Genomic DNA, 18107 nt, shown 5'->3' with positions numbered 1-18107 from the left:
TGTAAGTACTGTACTGTAACTATGAAATAAACTTGAAAAAAAAAACCTGCATCAGTTGACTTACTGCTAGCGACCTGACAAGAGGCTTCTTTTGTGTGACCGCTTCAAATCTCAGCGTCAAAACTTCACCACCCCAATTTTATTTCTTTTCCAGATTAATTCGTTAAACAATATTTAACATCTCTTATTCAACTGCGTTTGCAGCAACGTGTGCACTGTTCACTTATGAAATTCTGGGTGGTATTTAGTGTCATTCACATGGGGTTGCACCTGGACTACCATCATCTACGTAACCTATACGAAGCGATGCAATGATGCTGCGGCAAAAATCTGATGGGCTAGCTACAGAATCAATTTCTGCGTTCAAAACAAAACAAATCTAGTCGCCAAAAGCTCTTCAGGCTCCACGTTTTCCCATATGCTCTACATGCTCCTCGAAAAAAAAAATAGGATGCGCCTAGCAGACTTCTTCACAACGTCGTCACAACGTCTCGAAGAGACCATCTCGACGTGGCGCTGTGGCCTGGGACGCTTGGCACTGCACCAGCGTGGCTGGTGAAGCGCCAAGCGCTCCGACTCAGTCTTCTAGGTGGCTTTGTCCGAGCACAGCGGAGCGAAGCGGGCCCTATCAGCGGTCAGGGAAAGAAACCGAGTCACTTTTAGGAACGCCTACCCGAAGACCGCCGGAAGGGACGAGGTGTTCGCTGTGTTGGCGAGCCACACTAATGAAACACAGGATACATCGCAGTCGGCATCCCGGAGTGTATCTCTTCTCGAAGACCGGGTATCAGCAGAAACGCACTTGAACTGGTGGATCTCTCTGCAGTGTCTGAAACGCTGCTTACCCTTGTTGAGCACCGTACCTAATGCTTAGGAAGCCAATAGTCCTCGAAACCAAGGAAAGCAAAGGGAAACGTTTTTTTATTCTAATTTGTTGCGTTGATAAGTTTAAAAATAGTACTGTGATCATTTTATATCTGAATGATAATTGATTATAAAGTAGATAAAAAATAATCACATGCGATCAGTGGGATTCAAACCCACGACCTCAGGATGTCAAGTACGATGCTCTACCAACGAAGCTATGGCGGTGGCTGTCCAATCTTCTGCTTTCGGGGCATTTATGCTGCATATAACTTGACCTTGAGGATGTTCACCAGCGCCACCCTCGTCCATTGTGGGGGCCATAGTAAGTCCTGTGTTACCGCGAGTGCCGCGTGGAACGTGATTGAACGATGAGAGCCGCAGCTGTGCGAATGGAAGCGAACGCGGTGTTTGCTTGGAAGGTGGGAATTCGGCACTTTTGCATTTTACAGCGGCAGTTGTATCAGAAAGGTCCACCCGAGTTCACTCGGTACTCAACGTTTGTAGTAGCAGTGGGTCCGTCGTTCTTGAACTCTCAGTGACGTCGTTCCCGAGCAATGACTTCGATCTAGCTCTGCTTGCTAGGAAGCGAACCAGCACTTGTGTCTAGTGTCTCGTCTCTCGTTCTGTGGTTCCATGTGTTAGCGCAGTTATATTTTCTAGAATCAGGATGTACCAACTCGTCCACAAAGAAGTTTTAATGCAGCAAACCAACTGGTGCCGTCCGAGTTATCCTAAAATAGTAAGCCTGGTTGGAAAGTACGAGGAAATTGAATACACGCACCTTCCGGGAAACGTGTACCGAGGCTCTGCGTGGACGCTATGTAACAGCTTCCTACTCTCGACGGTACTAACAAGGCTGCGTATGTAACCAACAGACTTTGTCGCGAAGTGCAGAAACAATAGCAACCGGAAAATCGACAAGAGGAACAGAGGAAAAAAATAAAAACAAAGGACGGACGAGAAGCACGGTTGGGAGCGTCGACGGCCGGGCGCCGAGATCGTTAGGAGGAGGGCTGGACGGCACCCCATTTCGACTGCGAGGCACGTCCGGGGCTTCAAACCAGAGTCTGGGGAGCACCTTGTCCCGGTTGCTACAGACGGCAAGCCTTCTCTCTGTGCACTTTGTAACGTTTCTATGTTCTCGCTAGATGGGCTCACGGCGACGTGGAGGCGGTGTCTGTGAGGCCTCGTCTTGGAAGGAAGCGAGCTGGGAAATGAAGCCTGGAGTCCGCCTTTCGCCGTCCTCCGCTACCGGGGCTGCAAGATGTTACTTTTATCCCAGGCCCGGTTCGGTTGGGTATCGCGATCGCGAGGGGTGGGTCGGCCGCCCGGAAAGGCTGGCCATGCTCTCCAAATTCGCTCACCCGTTAGAAGACGTGCGGAGGCTGCTAGGCGCTTCCCTTTCGACCCCTGAACGCGGTCTTGACGGACAACAGTTCCGCACGTGTGGACCGATGTGTGCTCCAGTAGGGGCCGCATCCCGATGGGCAGTGAACCTCCCTTGGCCGTCCTGCAGACATCCTGAACATCCGCAGGACGTCCAAGGGAGTTTCAATGCTCATTGGGATGCTGGTGAAACAGCGCACCTACAACGGGGAAGAAGGCATAACGGTGTGGTAGTACACTCTTTGGCTCCTTTGTGGCGCTCAGCGCACTGCTTTTCTAGCATGAGAGGTACGTTTTCTCTGGCGCCGTGTCCTCCGACTGTCCGCCCCGCCAATGACGAATCATTGTGGCATTCAAGGCGAGAGGAAGAGAGTATGCGAAATATGGGTAAAGATAAAAGAATACTCTATTATCTACAGAATTATATACAGATAATTCCAAGATATATGGCCTGTATGCATCAAAAGCGAGAAAATATATGGGCAACTGCATTCTTCTTGCGTCATTACTTTCCAATTGGGATATGCAAGACCAGACCGGGTCAGTCTGAGACCTAGTGCAATGCTCAACTGCATGGATAAATTTCGTTGCATTTGCCGCCTGCAACTCGGCGCGCAATATGTCCTAGCATAGGTAGCTAAACGCGTTGTCGTTTAGAAACTAAGATTAGTACAGCTCAGTTAAATAACTTTTTATTAAAAGAAAGGAACACACGAATGCATTCCCATGTTATGTCCATGGGCACAAAGTGCAGAGAAATTAGCTAAAGCGTGAACACATGAGCACGTTTCTCTCGATATTGCATCGTAAGACGCAGCTCGATTGCGGATGAAGGCGTCCGTAACCTGAAGCAAAGCGACATTGCAGCAGGCGACGACAGTCCTAGCTTGGGCTCTATAGAGCATCCAAAGCTTGGCTGGTAGCTCCCTATTTCTGCTCGTGCGTATAGCCGTCTTTTAAACGCATGCTATTCTATATAGCTACTGATCACTTGCTACTGTCTTGATTCATGGTCAGCTCTTATTTCTGGTCTGCGTGAAACCTGCGACAGCGCCTTTAGATTTCGAAGACAAAAAAGCCAGCAAGCAGACGAGAAAGTGCAGAGGCTCTAAACTGACATCTTTTAAGCAGAAGACGAGTGAGAAAGGACTCCTCGAGAAAATGATTCCCGGTGCTGTTGGGAAGTTTGCAAGGCTCGAACAAAGGAAAAAAAAAACAGCAGACAAGAGGGCAACGAACGAAATAAAAGTGAAACTTGGAGGACACCGGAGAGCTCTGCTGAGATGGGTGGAGGGAGGGGGGGGGGGGGGGGGGGGGGTGCTCTGCGTTCTGTCCGCGCGGTGCGCCGCCGTGTCTAGAAGTGTCATCGAGTCTGAGTGCGTGTGAGGAGGTTCCCTGAGTGCCCGTTCCTCCTTCGAACGTCAAACAGAGGAGGGAGCTAAAAGCGTTGGCCAAAACTCTCGTCGTGAAGCTTTCTTTTCCTCTCTTTGTCACCCCCTTTTTTTACGAAGCCAGCCGCCCACTCATTCGCTGGAAACAAACGGATCGGAATGGAATGTAAGTGCGCCTTCCGATGCCCCAGTGATGACAGGAGACAGCGGCCCAGAACGACGACAGGTGTCAGAACGCCTCGGGGCCTGTTGTCTCTGTGGCGCTCTGGGGCTCTCGAGGTCACCTTTTGCTGTTTGCATATCGCGCGCCCTGCAGGAGTCGACACGTGGAAACGTGCCGATGTTGCGCAAATATCGACGGTGGATGTCACGGTTGGTATAAAATTTTCGAACTTCTGATTTCGCTTCCCGATCCGGAGTAATGCGTCACTAAAAAATATGAACAGAGGGAGAGAAAAAAACAGCCTTCAGATGCTGGTGTAAAGTATAAAGCAGAGAATAACTTAAGAAAAAACAGAAAGGACAGCCGCATACGGTCCTCCAAGGAGCGAGTCGGTACGCAGAAACGAAAGGTGTGCGGCATGCTTAACAGTGGTGAGACAAAATAGCATTACCACCGTGTCGTTATGCTCAATGCCTTGAGTGCTTCATATACGTGATTGTTTTCATTGTTTGTATATATCGTTTCTTGCTCAAGTGTTTGAGCATGCGTGGTTGTGTCGTGCTGCTGTGTACGAGCCTTGTTGTTTTTGTCGCGATTTACTTTTCCTTATTACTGCTTGATTTCGTCTCTCCTTCTCACTTGAATTCTTGGGATGCTTTTTTGTTATGTGCATTTCCTTGATGTATTAATGATATGCCCACTCTTGCTTAAGGCCTCAAACTGAGGCCGGCAGTATCTTGTAAATAAATAAACCTTGTCTGAATGTGAATCGTCAAAGGCGCATCGAAGGAAATGCTATTCATTACCAGCCCTCGTGCCCTCTCTCTTTCTTTGCTTGTCAAGCCATCAGAATCAAAAGCCTTCACACTTTGTCCATACGTGAGCTGCATTAGATGATAACGTGTTCACTGAATGACTGCCTTCACTTTAGTAGAAGGTGCATCAGAGCAACGCCTTGCGACGAGCTCGTGCACCGCATCAACATTGTATACCTGCAGCCCATAAGGCAATTGGGAGACATTCGAGCGGCTAAAAGACACGAACGAAGGTAGAGGAGACAGGACGAACACCTTTGTCCGTGTCTTCTTTCGCCGCTGGAATGTCGCACGATTGTACTAGCAACCAACTAGCCCAGCTTTCTAAGCTCATAAGTAGGGCCCGGAAATTTAGGCACTAAAGAATCCCGAAATAGGCAGGCATCTAGGCTCTAAAAAATATTGAAATAGGCGCTATAAAGCAAAAATAGGCGCTTTCGATAATACTCTTCATTTATTACTACAAGATTTGTCAGTCAAGCACGGAGCGTACGCAGTCCTCAACTGAAGCAATAAAGCACATTCTCAGATTTTCGAACTTGAAGCTCCTTCCGTTTTCGCTAAGCAGAGCTTTATACTTTGAAAAGCTTCTTTCGACGTCAATGAAGTTAGTGGCGCGAACCTAAAGCATGGGAGTTGCTAGTGGCTCAGGCCTTGGGTAATGTGGCCGTACGTCTCCGCGCAGAAAGTATATCATTTGGGACACTGTTTATAGGCCTCTATTTTTTCTACCAATGGCTGCATCTTCGTAGAAGCAGTAGCGCCCTTTCCTTCCAGTCCCTGAAGTGCTGCTGGTACTTCTGCGACTGGCGTCAATGATTCATTTATTGAGAGTCCAGCCATTTCCAACTTTGTCATCCTTGCCGTCAATGTTGAGAAGTTTGCACTCGCCTCTTGCTACACTTCGAGAAAAACACTTCGCTCAAGTTACACCACGAGAAAAACGTTTGGCGAAACCCGCGTCTTTTGTGCGTGCATCGGCGCGCGCCTTTCACCATATTTAGCAGATGTCTCAAAATCGGCATCGAGGACCGAAATACCGGATTTAGGCATTTATAGGCAAAAAGTGCGACTAAATAGGTACTATTTCCTATAAAATTACAAAAAGGCAGGCAAGTGCAAAAATCCTCCGTTTAGGCATTTATAGGCTTTTTTAGGCAAATGCCTGAAGTTCCGGGCCCTACTCATAAGGCATCGCCAGATCTTTTGCGCACGACGCACGTTTGTCAGGGTGCAAGGACCGAAACCGCAGCGGCCATCAAGAGTCGCCCTTTTGTCTGCACTGAAGGGGGGTGGCTTTTAGAAGGGGCGCCGTCTTCACCAGGTGTAATAAAGAATGCTTTTACTGAAGTAACGCTCAGTGTTTAGGAAGGGCCCTAAACTACTGCGCTTCCCTCAGATCATGCCGAATTGTGAAAGCAGGCACAGACGAGCTACTTTGCAGGCGAGTTCACAAAGCCCTCAGCAGGCATTACCACTCCACAGCGGTCAAAGTGGAAGCCATGACACGAATATACCCTTCCGTGTGATCAACACTGTCAGCTGAGCCCCTGAAAAGATGATGCCGGCTCCAGCTTAAGCAAGAGTTCATCCCACGCTCTCAGCGGTGAGTCATCAATTGCGGCGAGAAGCTACCAAAATGCACTCACAGCTACGTCTAATGGCATATTCCAGTCGGTGATCCGAGGCACGTTTTCTTTTTTTATTGCTCTGCGAAACCGAAGAGCTTGTTTCAAAGTGTGATTTGGACTTAGATCATGAGTTCTGAACGGGCCGCGACGTCATGGTCCCTAGACTTTCTAGACATATCTTGCGCCTTCACGGATTCAGAGAGCGGCTCCGGATCACCGATTGTAATGTGCCACAAGAAATGCGCTGGCATCCACGAAACACTAATTATGGCAGCAGTGCAGCGCTGTCTTCGACGGAGGTCGAAAGAGTTGGGGCCAATTCTCGCATTCGAGCTTCGTCGACGCTTCCGTCCGCAGCTTTGCCCCTACTCCGCGCCACTTTGTTTTCTTTGCATTATTCCTTTCATTAACTTGTTTCCTTTTCCATCTCGCCCAACGCGTTCTGCGGACACGAAGGCAGAGAAGACGCACTTCGATTTTCCCCTCCCCAAAAGTTTTCCGGGAGACGGGAGTTCGAGAAAAATCAATAACTACCGCCCAGTTGCCGTCTCCAAGGTTCGCCTTCCTTCCCAACCTCGGCAAAGAGAAAGGGAGAAAAGGATATCTTAACTGGCATGACGTTCCATTAATGCGGGCCGCGCTGCGGAGCAAAAAGGGGCAGGTTGGTAGGGCGCAAAGCTTCACGCTTTGACGAATTACTATTCACCTCGGCGCTTCCGCGATCCAGCATATCGCTTATTTTTACAATATTTCCCCACTTAGGTAAGGTATTCGTTGAGTGCAATTTCTTTTTTCTTTTTTTCCCCGTCGCTCCCACCGAAAGTTGCATAAAAGGCGGGACCTCGTTTCCCCGCTCGTCCGGTACGGGATGTGGGTCTCTCGCGAATCCGAGTCGGGTGGTTTCCCGCTGAAGCATAGTAAAGCGCTGGCGCCATTTGTGACGTCATCAGCGACGCGTGCACGTGTAATTTGAATATCGGGAGGCGCGAAAAGGGCCAGTCATGGGGGACTACCTGGTTTGCAGCACAGCTCATGGTTATACGTCGAATGGTGCACGCCCCTAATGAGGAAGAGCTGCGACGCTCTCCCCTCCCACCGTCCTTATACATTCCAACTCTCAAAGCTCACTTACCACCCATCATGCGCGGCACATTTGCGTAGTCGAATGAAGAAAATCCCCACCCTGGCATCACCCGGGAGCAGTCCGACTATTCCTGCGATCCACAGCACTCAAGTCGCCCTGGAAAAAAGAAGAAATGAAATGGCTTTTGGAAGAAGGGATGACGGCTGGTTCAAGTTGTCCTGCAGCCGGCATTTTTTTGTTTTTCCCGCGGTAATAACATGCCAACCAGTTTGCGATTTCCCCTTCGCTACACGGCGTCTAGATGTCAGTAAATGTAAGATTGTAGCCTCATATCGCCACCTTCTCACCACCGATGTCTTCGTCCTTTCAGTCGTTTGGTTTGGTTCGGTTTATGGGGTTTAACGTCCCAAAGCGACTAAGGCTATGAGAGACGCCGTAGTGATGGGCTCCGGAAATTTCGACCCCCTGGGGTTCTTTAACGTGCACTGACAACGCACAGTACACGGGCCTCTAGAATTTCTCCTCCAAAGAAATTCAACCGCCGCGGCCGGGATCGGACCCGCGTATTTCGCGTCAGCAGCCGAGCACTTTAACCACTGAGCCACCGCGGCGGCTCCTTTCAGTGGTTTCTACATATCTCATGAGCTAGCGTGTCCATGAAGAAAAACCACCACGTAGCTCCTTAAGCGAATTGGTTTTAGAAGTTCCCGATCTACCGCACTAGTCTCATCTTCCGCTTTATAACATAAGAAAGCCATTCACCAATCCGTGCGCGTCCCAGAAGTCTGTTTTCACCTCCGCTTTGCAGCAAAGCACTGCCCATTTCTACTTCTGCCTCAGTGTGGCGGGTTTGCTCAACCATACATGTCGTATTATAGAAAAATAAAACGGCAGATTTTGCATCCAACAAATTTGTTCTATACCTCACAGGCTACCTGCTGCACGTGGCGAAGAAATTGCCGTAAATATTTTCGCCATTGTTCTCGATGTAGCATCGTACCTGCGTGTATACACCTACAGATAGTTTGGTTTGGTTTGGTTTATGGGGTTTAGCGTCCAAAAGCGACTCAGACTATGAGGGACGCCGTAGTGGAGGGCTCCGGAAATTTCGACCACCTGGGGTTCTTTAACGTGCACTGACATCGCACAGTACACGGGAGTCTAGAATTTCTCCTCCAAAGAAATTCAACCGCCACGGCCGGGATCGACCCCGCGTCTTTCGGGTCAGAAGCCGAGCACCATAACCACTGAGCCACCGCGGCGGCGTCAGAAGGGGACTTGGCGTCCCACTACCGGAAAAAGCAGAGGACACGCTGAGGGGCGCCATCACGTGATGATGATGCTGGATTTTTATGACACAAGAGCATCTGTTACCAGAGTGCCATGGCACAAGGCATTTGCTTCTACTGAAGGTGAGGTCAAGGACTCATTTCCCAAGCACTTCACCCAAGAGAAGCCGAACATCAGGCGAGAGGAAAGCTTGTACCCATTGTATATCACCGGTGGGTACCCGGCGGCACTGGGGATCGAACACCGCACCACCCGCGTGCGAGGCAAATGCTCAACCACTTAGCCACCGCTGCTGTGCGCCATCATACAATTTCAGCTCGATACTACAGCTCGATAAGTAGTCGATATGAAAAAGAGCGCCATTGTGTAATTTCATATCCACTGCTTATCGAGCTGTATACAAATACGTTTATTGCAATGTAAGCTCCCTGCCAAAGGTGATGCAGCGAAGTTTCGTCGCAGTTCCACAGAAAAGCAGAATGTGTCAAATATATATTTCGACAGAGACGGTGATTCGAACTAAAGAAATCCTTAACACAATAGAAACACTCTCCTCTGGCCGCATCAGTTCTTTACAGCCGCATCGGAGGAGCCTGAATTCCTTTATGCCTGTGAGGCAAGCGTCATCGATGCCTCAGCGAGTCGTCTGTCACAACAAATGGCGTCATGCTCTTTGTGAGAGCGAAGTAACTAACGTCCGGCTACAGTCCTGAAAGGAGGCCTGGTTTCACACTGTTAAGTTCTCATCAGAGGAAACGCGTACGCAAACCATCTAGCTGCCTGCCTGCAATCACTAATGGCTCTAAGACGGATGGCCAGCTGTGCACTTTCCGAACGTCACCCCGTTTTAAGACAAACTCTGGAGGGAACTGTCCACGTGCTGTGACAGCGGCGTCTGTAGGGTTGGTATACTGAAGCACACTCGCTCTTGTACAGATGCCTGCCCTTTTCGAGTTAGTTTGCCGCAAGTGATGAAATGTTATGCTTCGAAATGGAACGCGTCAGGCGAGTACGGCAATCTTGCCACTGCTTTCTTGGGCACCAATAGTCGTTTCTACACACGTGCAGAGGGACTGGCTGTGATCTATACAAGGATGAGGACCCTGCGGGTCATGTGAAAAGTGTTAGCCTATTGGCACATACTGTAGCGCAGCACATGGTAGCTGAACGTTGTGGCGAGTAGGTATGCAAAAGTTGGCTGCAGTGTGCCTGGGAGAGGAAAAACGACGTCACTTTAAGCTGTACTCTGTTGGCACTGGGAAACAAGCGCGGCACTTCCCTTTGTGTTTTGTGCTGCCGTAGCCTTTAGGAAAGAAAGGCAAGCCTACAAGATGTATGCCGTACCCACGTGACCTTGTAGTAAGTGTGCCAACACCCCACTGCAGATAAGAGAGCGGCAAATCAAGCTTTGGCTGTTGGTCGCCGTTGTTGCACTCGTGTTAAATATCTTGTTACCCTTCTTACCACCCTCCCTCCCCCCGCCCGCTGTAAGGAAAGAAGTACCGTTGGGGAAAAACAAACAAACATATGCATAAATGATTAAACAACTACGCTGCATAACCCGACTCGCCACAGGCCTAACAGCTGAGAAACTGATAAACCGTGCAACCTACCGTAACGTTAAAGCTTTTCGAAATACAAGCAAATTGATGAGGTCAGTTCGTGAATGTAATTAGCAACTCAGACAAAAAGAAGGCGGCAATATTTACACAAAAAGAGAGCTTTCATTCACTTGTCAATAGGGCCTAGTTTCCTAGAACTGAATTAAAAAATCCAGCTTCACCAAAACTATAACCTGCTTTTTTTTTTATCTTTTGTCTACAGTGTAACATTAGTTTTATTTTTATATATGCTCTCCGTTTCTTGGCGCATAAAGTATTAAACCCTAGCAGCCGTGCAGCTGCGTTTCCGACTTCGCCGAAGTAATTTCGCGCTACAGAAATTCTGATCAAGGCAGCTTACTTCGACGCTTCCGCCGGTTTCACATCCAATTCGCTCTGGCTTCCCGAAGTCATCATTTTTCAGATGCGTGCTCCCACAACGCTGCGCTGGCTGCGTAGTTTTCGTTTTGATGAAGGTAAAGTAGTTTAGCACTTCAAAAATGCACAGGCGTATTATTTTTCTGGCCTGTTTTGTGAGGAAAATAGAGCGCAGAAATTAACACTGGCACGTTTTCTCGAATCTGAAGTTTTTTTCCTTTGTCAATATAAGTTTTGCGGTATGAAACTCGACAGAACCGGAAACAAAATATAACTGATACTGCAACAAATTCTATACTTTAAAAGCAATGAAATAAGGTTTTCGTAAATAAACACCGAAAACGTTTTCTGCGGTATTCGGCAGGCCCGAAGATCCTTGTGTGGGACAGCCTTCTCCGCAAAACTCGGCGCGAGCCTAAAGGCATAGTGTTGAAAAAAAACTGAGCCCAGCATTATGCGCTGCTCTCTATGAAAACGGCTCAGTTCGATTGCAAAAGAAAGCGATCGTGTTCCGAAGGCACACAAAATAACAAAATAAACCATGTCTTATGAAGCGTGGCGAAGCACGAGAGGCGCAGAGAAGTGACACAGCTATGCATCCGCACTGCCGCCGGCAAGTGCGGATGCAAGTGGAAGTGAAAGAGGCGCACTATCCGCATCAAATCAAATGCGAACAGCGGAGCGCGTGGCCAAAGGTCTAGCTCACATACCCTGCCTGTCAACATCGGAGACAGACTAGCTCATCCGGTTTGCGATTGTTTTGTGTCAGTTTCTTTTTTTTTACGTTCGTTTTCTCGCTTTGAATACTGGACCTCCAAATCTACACTTGCCTCCGATCACAACTTGAGCAGCCAGCGCGACTTCGCTGGCGGCAGCGGCTGTAGACAGCCTCTCTCCTATTCGCCATACGGAGTCTTCACCTGGATAGAGGCTCCTGCGTACGTGCCTTGTTCTCTGCATAAACTGCGGTGGGGAGTCATGAAACGGATTGAGCCTTTCGCCCTTTGTTTTTATTCATTTTCGAGCCCTTTCTTGTCCCCGCCCAGATACTACGGAAGAACAGGAGGAAGAGCTGACTGAAATTTGCTAACGAGAAGTGAGAACGCCAAACACGGTCTCCGCTCTATCGGCACCCCGGGTGCTCCGAGCGGCAACTGTTCTGTGCACTGCTGCTTGTATACACATGAGAGAGTTGAGCCGCCTGACTGGGCGGTAAAGCATGTAACTACCAGGAGGAATAGGACGGGTGCCTGCTTGCTTCGTGCGCTGATGTTTTTCACAACATTGCCAATGGCATCAAATCTTGCACGGAACCTGACAATAACCGCAGACGAACTTCCAGAAGGCGAAAATGACAGCGTCGTCCGACTCTTCGCGCACGACGATGACGAAGATGATCGGACGAGCCAGAATGGGCTGTTAGTGACGGTGGCTGTGTAGTACAGGCAGTATTATAGTACCTTTAATTTGAACCAATTGCCCAGAACGCGCCCAAGCACAGCGGTCTAGCAGAGAACTGCGTCGAAATATATGGTACTCTGTAGCAGAAGCCAGTCTCGTGGTTCACGCGGGGCATTCTCCTGCACGCTAATTCGTCGGGTCGGGCAGGCAGCCGGGATGTGTAGTGGGTAGACAAGCGAGGCGAATTGTCGCTTTCCAACTCAAATCACGCACCCGGCTACAGTAATTCGCTGCGGCATTGCGGACCTGCTGGGACACGAATCAACGTGTGTGAACGCGTGCAGGAGAGACAAATGTGTGCTCGCTTTCTCCCGGTTCCAATGTTCCACGCCGCTTGCTGGGGAAGCTGTAGCAAATCGAATCACTCCTGTTTCGTAGTCCTGGAAGGGCAGAAACGTTTATTGAGCTAGCTCCTCGGCCCGAAACTCGGGCCTCAGACACGAGCGCCTCATCCTAAAAATACGGTGGGAGGAAATGACGCAGTAACTGTCACATATCTCGGTGAACATCCGAACCGCGACGTATGGGAAAGGATAAAGGAGGCAGCGAAAAAAGAGAGGAAGAAAGAGGTGCCGTAGTGGAGGTCTCTGGAATTATTTCGAGCACCTGGGGATCTGACACTGACATAGAACAGCACACGGGCGCCGTTTGCGTTTCGCCTCCACCGAAACGCTGCCGCCATGGTCGGGTGCGAACCCGGGTACTACGGCTCAGTAGACAAGCGCCTTAACCACTGAGTCATTCATCTCCCTGCACGATGCCTGCTGCACATGCCCCCCCTCCCCCGACGCGCTGAGCTCTTCTGGGCACTCGGGAAATCCCGGCAACGAGGCCGCCGACTCCTTATCCTGAGGGTCTAGAAACCGGGCACGGACGGACCTCGTGGGGGATTTCACGAAGGAGCGTATGCACTCGTTTGCTGAGCTCACCGCAAACTCCCGCACTGAGCGCCTAATCTAACCGTCACACCACCCATCCCTCACTACCAGAGAATAGTCAGTCTGGCGTCGCCTGCAGACGCGAACGCTTCCTACACCAGCTATATGCCGGTATCCCTCATATGCATTTTGTGCTCCTACCCCAAGGCCACCCTTACCTACATCCTGCTATCATGCCCGGCGTTTCCTCCCTCGCCGGGCCGGTGCCTCTCCGAACCTGGGAGGAATGGGAGACTTCATTACGGTCAACGGACCTGGCCAGGCAGAAGATCGCTGCATACGTCATAGACCAACACCACATGAGCGTTTAGACCGTGAGTGAGCTCGTGCGGAGAACCACGAGGTCTGCGGGCCTCGAATTCTCTTGGTAAATAAAGTTTTATAGCGACAGTTACATTACCTGCAGTCTCGCCGTTTCGCTGTGGCTGTCGGTCGCCAGTTCTGCGCATGCGCAAGGAGCCGAGTGACGTCAGAGCCGCGCAGCTGATGCGCGGCGCGCAGACCGCGGAGCAGACGCCGCTCGCCTCCGACCGAGGAGAGCCGAGTAGCCATGATGATAAGCAAAACAACTACGTATAACCTGGCATAGCTGAGCTAAGCCACTGCCAATTTTCAGTGTTCATACCAACCAACTAGTCCAACTTTCTGCTCTCAAGTGCTCCAAACACTCTGTTCGTTGATAAAGTTTTTGATCATGATGATTCCACTAAATGGTTTGTGAGAAGCCGCAACAGGTTTCACTGTAACAAATGGCGGTGGCTCAGCTCGGCTAAGCAGGGTTATACTGAGCGAAAGGCAACCGAACCAGCGGCCGATGTCGACGCGGAGACGTTGGCAACATCCGCCGCCCTTTCCCGCTTGAGATACTCTGTCATACTGCCGCCTGAGCTGTGGCTGCGGCACACGCGAGCTCTCCTTTTCGATCCTCCGACATGTTATCAGGCATGCGACACTGCTGGAAAAAGGGAGCGGAGGCGAGCGCAACGACGAGGCAAGCGGTGTGACGTCATACCGAACGGCAGCGGCCGCTCCGCGGTGAGGCACGCGTTGTGACGTCATGCCAGATAACGCGGTGAGCGCGCGGCGTCCGCCAGCTGCGACGGTCGCTAGGGAACAGCTCAAAATGGGTTCTGCGCCTCCTCGGCCGCCACAGCGAAATCGAAAGTTCGTGGCCAATGTAGCTTTCGCTACAAACCCCACACAAGCGGAACAGTACTTGAAAGGGCCAGCCCTTTCACGTACTGAAAGATGAAAAGAAGAGGTGTGGTAATGAAATGTAATGAAGGAAATGAAAACTGAATGTGCCATTAAGCCTGAGGACATCATCATCATGAAATAAAAAAAAATGGCTGAGGCTTAACTTGGTTAAGCCTGGAGAATGCGAAGCATCATCGTGTCGCGTAATTTGGAGGCGCACAACCACAGCGACTGCGCGAGGTGGGCCCCCGTTTCTCCACTGTCGTGACGTCATCGTGTCACGTGGTGTGACGTCATGTATCACGTGATTTGGAGGCGCACAACCACAGCGACGGCGCGAGGTGGGCCCCCGTTTCTCCACTGTCGTGACGTCATCGTGTCACGTGGTGTGACGTCATGTATCACGTGATTTGGAGGCGCACAACCCAGCGACGGCGCGAGGTGGGCCCCCGTTTCTCCACTGCCGTGACGTCATCGTGTCACGTGGTGTGGCATCATCGTGTCACGTGATTTGGAGGCGCACAACCACAGCGATGGCGCGAGATGGGCCCCCATTTCTCCACTGTCGTGACGTTAGCGTGTTACGTGGTGTGACGTCATGTATCACGTGATTTGGAGGCGCACAACCACAACGACGACGCGAGGTGGGCCCCCGTTTCTCCACTGTCGTGACGTCATCGTGTCACGTGGTGTGACGTCATGTATCACGTGATTTGGAGGCGCAAAACCACGGTGAAGGGCTGAAGTGGTAGCTAAAGTAGTATGCTTCGCATAAAATTGGATTTGACGAAAGAAAATGACGCTGTAACCGTCTCACATATGTCGGCTGACATCCGCAACCTCCGATTAAGGTTGCTGGTTCTAATCCATTACACGAGGTAAGTTTTAACTGAACCACCAAGTTTATGCTGCACGAAACTCTGAATCGTATGACACTATCCGGAACATTCTACTGCAAACGGTTGGCATGGTACGACTTTTTTTTTACGCAGGTCCTGATTATTTGCGGCAACGAGCTCTCCCCGCTATCGTGTAAAGAGTTACTTTTTGCTATTTAAACAACCGTATTAAAAGTGTTCTTTCTTTTGATTGAGGTAGTAGGCCTCGCCCAAACGGGCAAGAGCTCCCAAAAATTTGCCTACAGGCTCATTGGGGTGCCCCTCCACACGGCAATCTTTAGTAAAAGGCGAAAGATTGATTCGTGACTGGGAGAGGCGAGAGCTTAACACTGTTGTTGTTGTTGTGACTGAGAGAAGGATGAAAAGGAAATTGCACGGGCCTGCTACTGGCTCCAGCCGAGCCACCACCGCTGCCATCGTGCAGACAGAGGAGAGTTAAAAGATCAGAGGAAAGAAAAGACGCGCGTCGCAGCAACAACTGCGTCCGCCGGAGCGGACGCTGCTCAAAAAAGAGATAAGCGGCCGAAGCCGCGCTCGCCGAAGCGAGAACAGATACTCCACGACTCTCTCCAATACTTAACACTAGCAAACTGGCCCACGGGACCCCATTATCGGCATGATGCCAAGAGATGCCACTTATTCGGTTTGATTTCGTAAACGTTTTTGGTTGAAAAATGAGCACACCTAGGTCCAATCTACAGAACCCGGCTCACTGACTTTATAAGTGCAAGGTCCTTATTGAAACGTAGATTTGTTTTGCTTTTGTATTTTGTCAGTTCGCCTTTAATGGTTTCGAATGGCTGTCCTTTAGCAAGTCGCGTAGCTTCTCGTGTCACTGGGGCTCCATCAGCGACAAAGGGTGATAAAGCGGCGTGTTCTCGACGCCAAAAAAAAAAAAAAGATGGCTGTCGGTTTAGCATGGCTAAGCACAAAAAGATGTACGAAAGCACGGTGAGCCACACAAATTTTGGTGAGCCACCAGAATTTCGGGGATAGAAAAACCCATGGCTGTCCCAGGTAAGTTCCGAACGTCGGTCAACTCAATTTTGAAATTTTCGGCGATGGGCCAAGCAAATTTCGAGAGCGGGCCAATCTCATTTTGAGACAAGGTCAAACCTGTCTTCGATCCGAGCACAGACGGGATCACTGGCAGTCATAACCGGCCAAGATCACTTGAAGGTCGAATTTCGCGTGGTCCATACCATATACGCTGATGGGCCATGTTGGGGACTTGCCAGTGTCATACTACCTCCCAGGAATCCATAATCCAATTTGTCTATTTCGGCCAAGGTCACTTCAAGTGAAATTTCGGGTTGTAAATTATTATTATTATTTTTGGTTCTTGAGGAAACGAAATGGAGCAGTATCTGTCTTGCATATCTCGGTGGACTCCTGAACCGAGCCGTGAGGGAAGAAAGGAAGGTGAGAGTGAAAGAAGAAAGAGAAAGAGGTGCAGTAGTGGTGGTGGTGGTGAAAAACATTTATAATGCAATAAATTTTTACAGAGAGGTGATTGAAGTAGGCCCTATTGGCCCTTTCCCCTAACAATACTAGGTGGAGCCCCTATTCCGGGGCCCCATTGGCAAGCAACGCCGCCCGCGTCCGGTGAACCAAGGCCTTTTGGGTCTTTAGGTCCTGACAGCCGAGCAGGGCCGCCTCCCAGTCCTCTCTGGTGGGGTTGGGGTGGGGGGGATAGATGGGTTTGATTGACACGCCCAAACCATGTGGAAGGTGTCAGCCACCTCCCCACAGAACTGGCACGTGCCATCAAATGATGCATTGAAATGTTTAAGTACCGCCGGGCACAGTACAGTGTTAGTAAGAATTTTGATGAGGAGGCGCTCGTCAGCGCGATCCAGTCCCTTACAAGGGGCTGGGTAGCGCCGGTGCTCCTCCTTGTAGTAATCGGTGATGTGTTTGAATGTAAGGGCCAGATTGTCTGATTGGTGGTAGGCGCCCAAGGACAGGGAGATAGCCCGGGGAGAGAGTGCGCGGGCGGCCTGATCGGCCTGTTCGTTTCCCTGGAGGCCCTAGTGACCGGGGGCCCAAATCAGGTTGCGTCGAATGTCCCCACAACGACAAGGTGGTCCTGGCCTTGGATCTTAAAGGCACATTCGACAACATCAAACACGAAGTAATCCTGGACCACCTCAGTAACACCAACTGTGGCCACAAAACATTCAACTACATAAAACAATTTCTTACAGACCGTCAAGCCTACATACGCATACAAGATGCGGAACACAGGCCATACACCATCGGCTCGAGGGGAACACCTCAAGGCGCGGTCCTGTCTCCCCTCCTCTTCAATTTGGCAATGCTTCATCTTCCCTCCAAATTGTCCTCTTTGCCCGGGATACATCACGCTCTTTATGCGGATCACATTACAATCTGGGCCACGCAAGGTAACCTGAGCCACATGGAATCCTGCCTGCAAGCAGCGGCGACCCTAGTCGACGACTACGCGGCCTACTGCGGACTCCAGTGCGCCCCATCTAAATGAGAATTTGTGCACATACGTCCCTCTCCTCGGGACACAACTCCGCTTTGCATCAGTCTCCCCTCGGGACCGATCCGGCAGTCCAAGGAGATCCGCGTTCTTGGTATCTTCATACACCACCAGCGCAGAGTCGACACCACCCTAGCCAAACTTCGCACGGTGGGAGACCAGGTGGGCCGCATGGTCCGCCGGGTCTCCAACAAGCGGGGCGGATTACGAAGCAAGGATGCACTGCGGCTTGCCCATGCTTTCGTAACGAGTAGAATCCTCTACTCAACCCCCTACTTGCACCTGCGCAAACATGATGATGACCAACTGGAGGTCATCCACCGGAAAGTCATCAAGCGGGCTCTCGACCTCCCGGTCACCACGTCCAACCAGCGACTTCTGGCCTTGGGCGTGGTAAACACATCCCGGGAGCTTCGAGAAGCCCACTTAGTCAACCAATACACGCGTCTTGCACAGACCACGTCCGGTCGCCGCCTCTTGGACCGGCTACACATCAA

At 50.5% G+C, this 18107-nt stretch overlaps 1 protein-coding gene and 1 non-coding gene across 2 annotated transcripts in view; both read right to left on the bottom strand.

Annotated features, from left to right (window-relative positions):
• Positions 1 to 7399: 7399 nt before the first annotated feature.
• LOC149331031 (chitinase-3-like protein 1) overlaps positions 7400 to 18107 on the bottom strand; it is a 177264-nt gene continuing 166556 nt past the window's right edge. The window contains exon 2 of the transcript XR_016285534.1: positions 7400 to 7493. The gene's annotated coding sequence lies outside the window, so the exon portion shown is untranslated. The remainder of the gene's footprint in view (positions 7494 to 18107) is intronic.
• Positions 15304 to 15426, bottom strand: LOC149331034 (U5 spliceosomal RNA). The gene has a single exon (XR_016285874.1). It is a non-coding gene; the product is annotated as a U5 spliceosomal RNA (small nuclear RNA).

Source organism: Amblyomma mixtum, chromosome 9, assembly GCF_055824585.1.
Source record: "Amblyomma mixtum isolate Tamu chromosome 9, ASM5582458v1, whole genome shotgun sequence".
Taxonomy (NCBI): domain Eukaryota; kingdom Metazoa; phylum Arthropoda; class Arachnida; order Ixodida; family Ixodidae; genus Amblyomma; species Amblyomma mixtum.
Note: the sequence above shows the minus strand (reverse complement) of the source record. Positions and strands in the feature narration are given on the sequence as shown.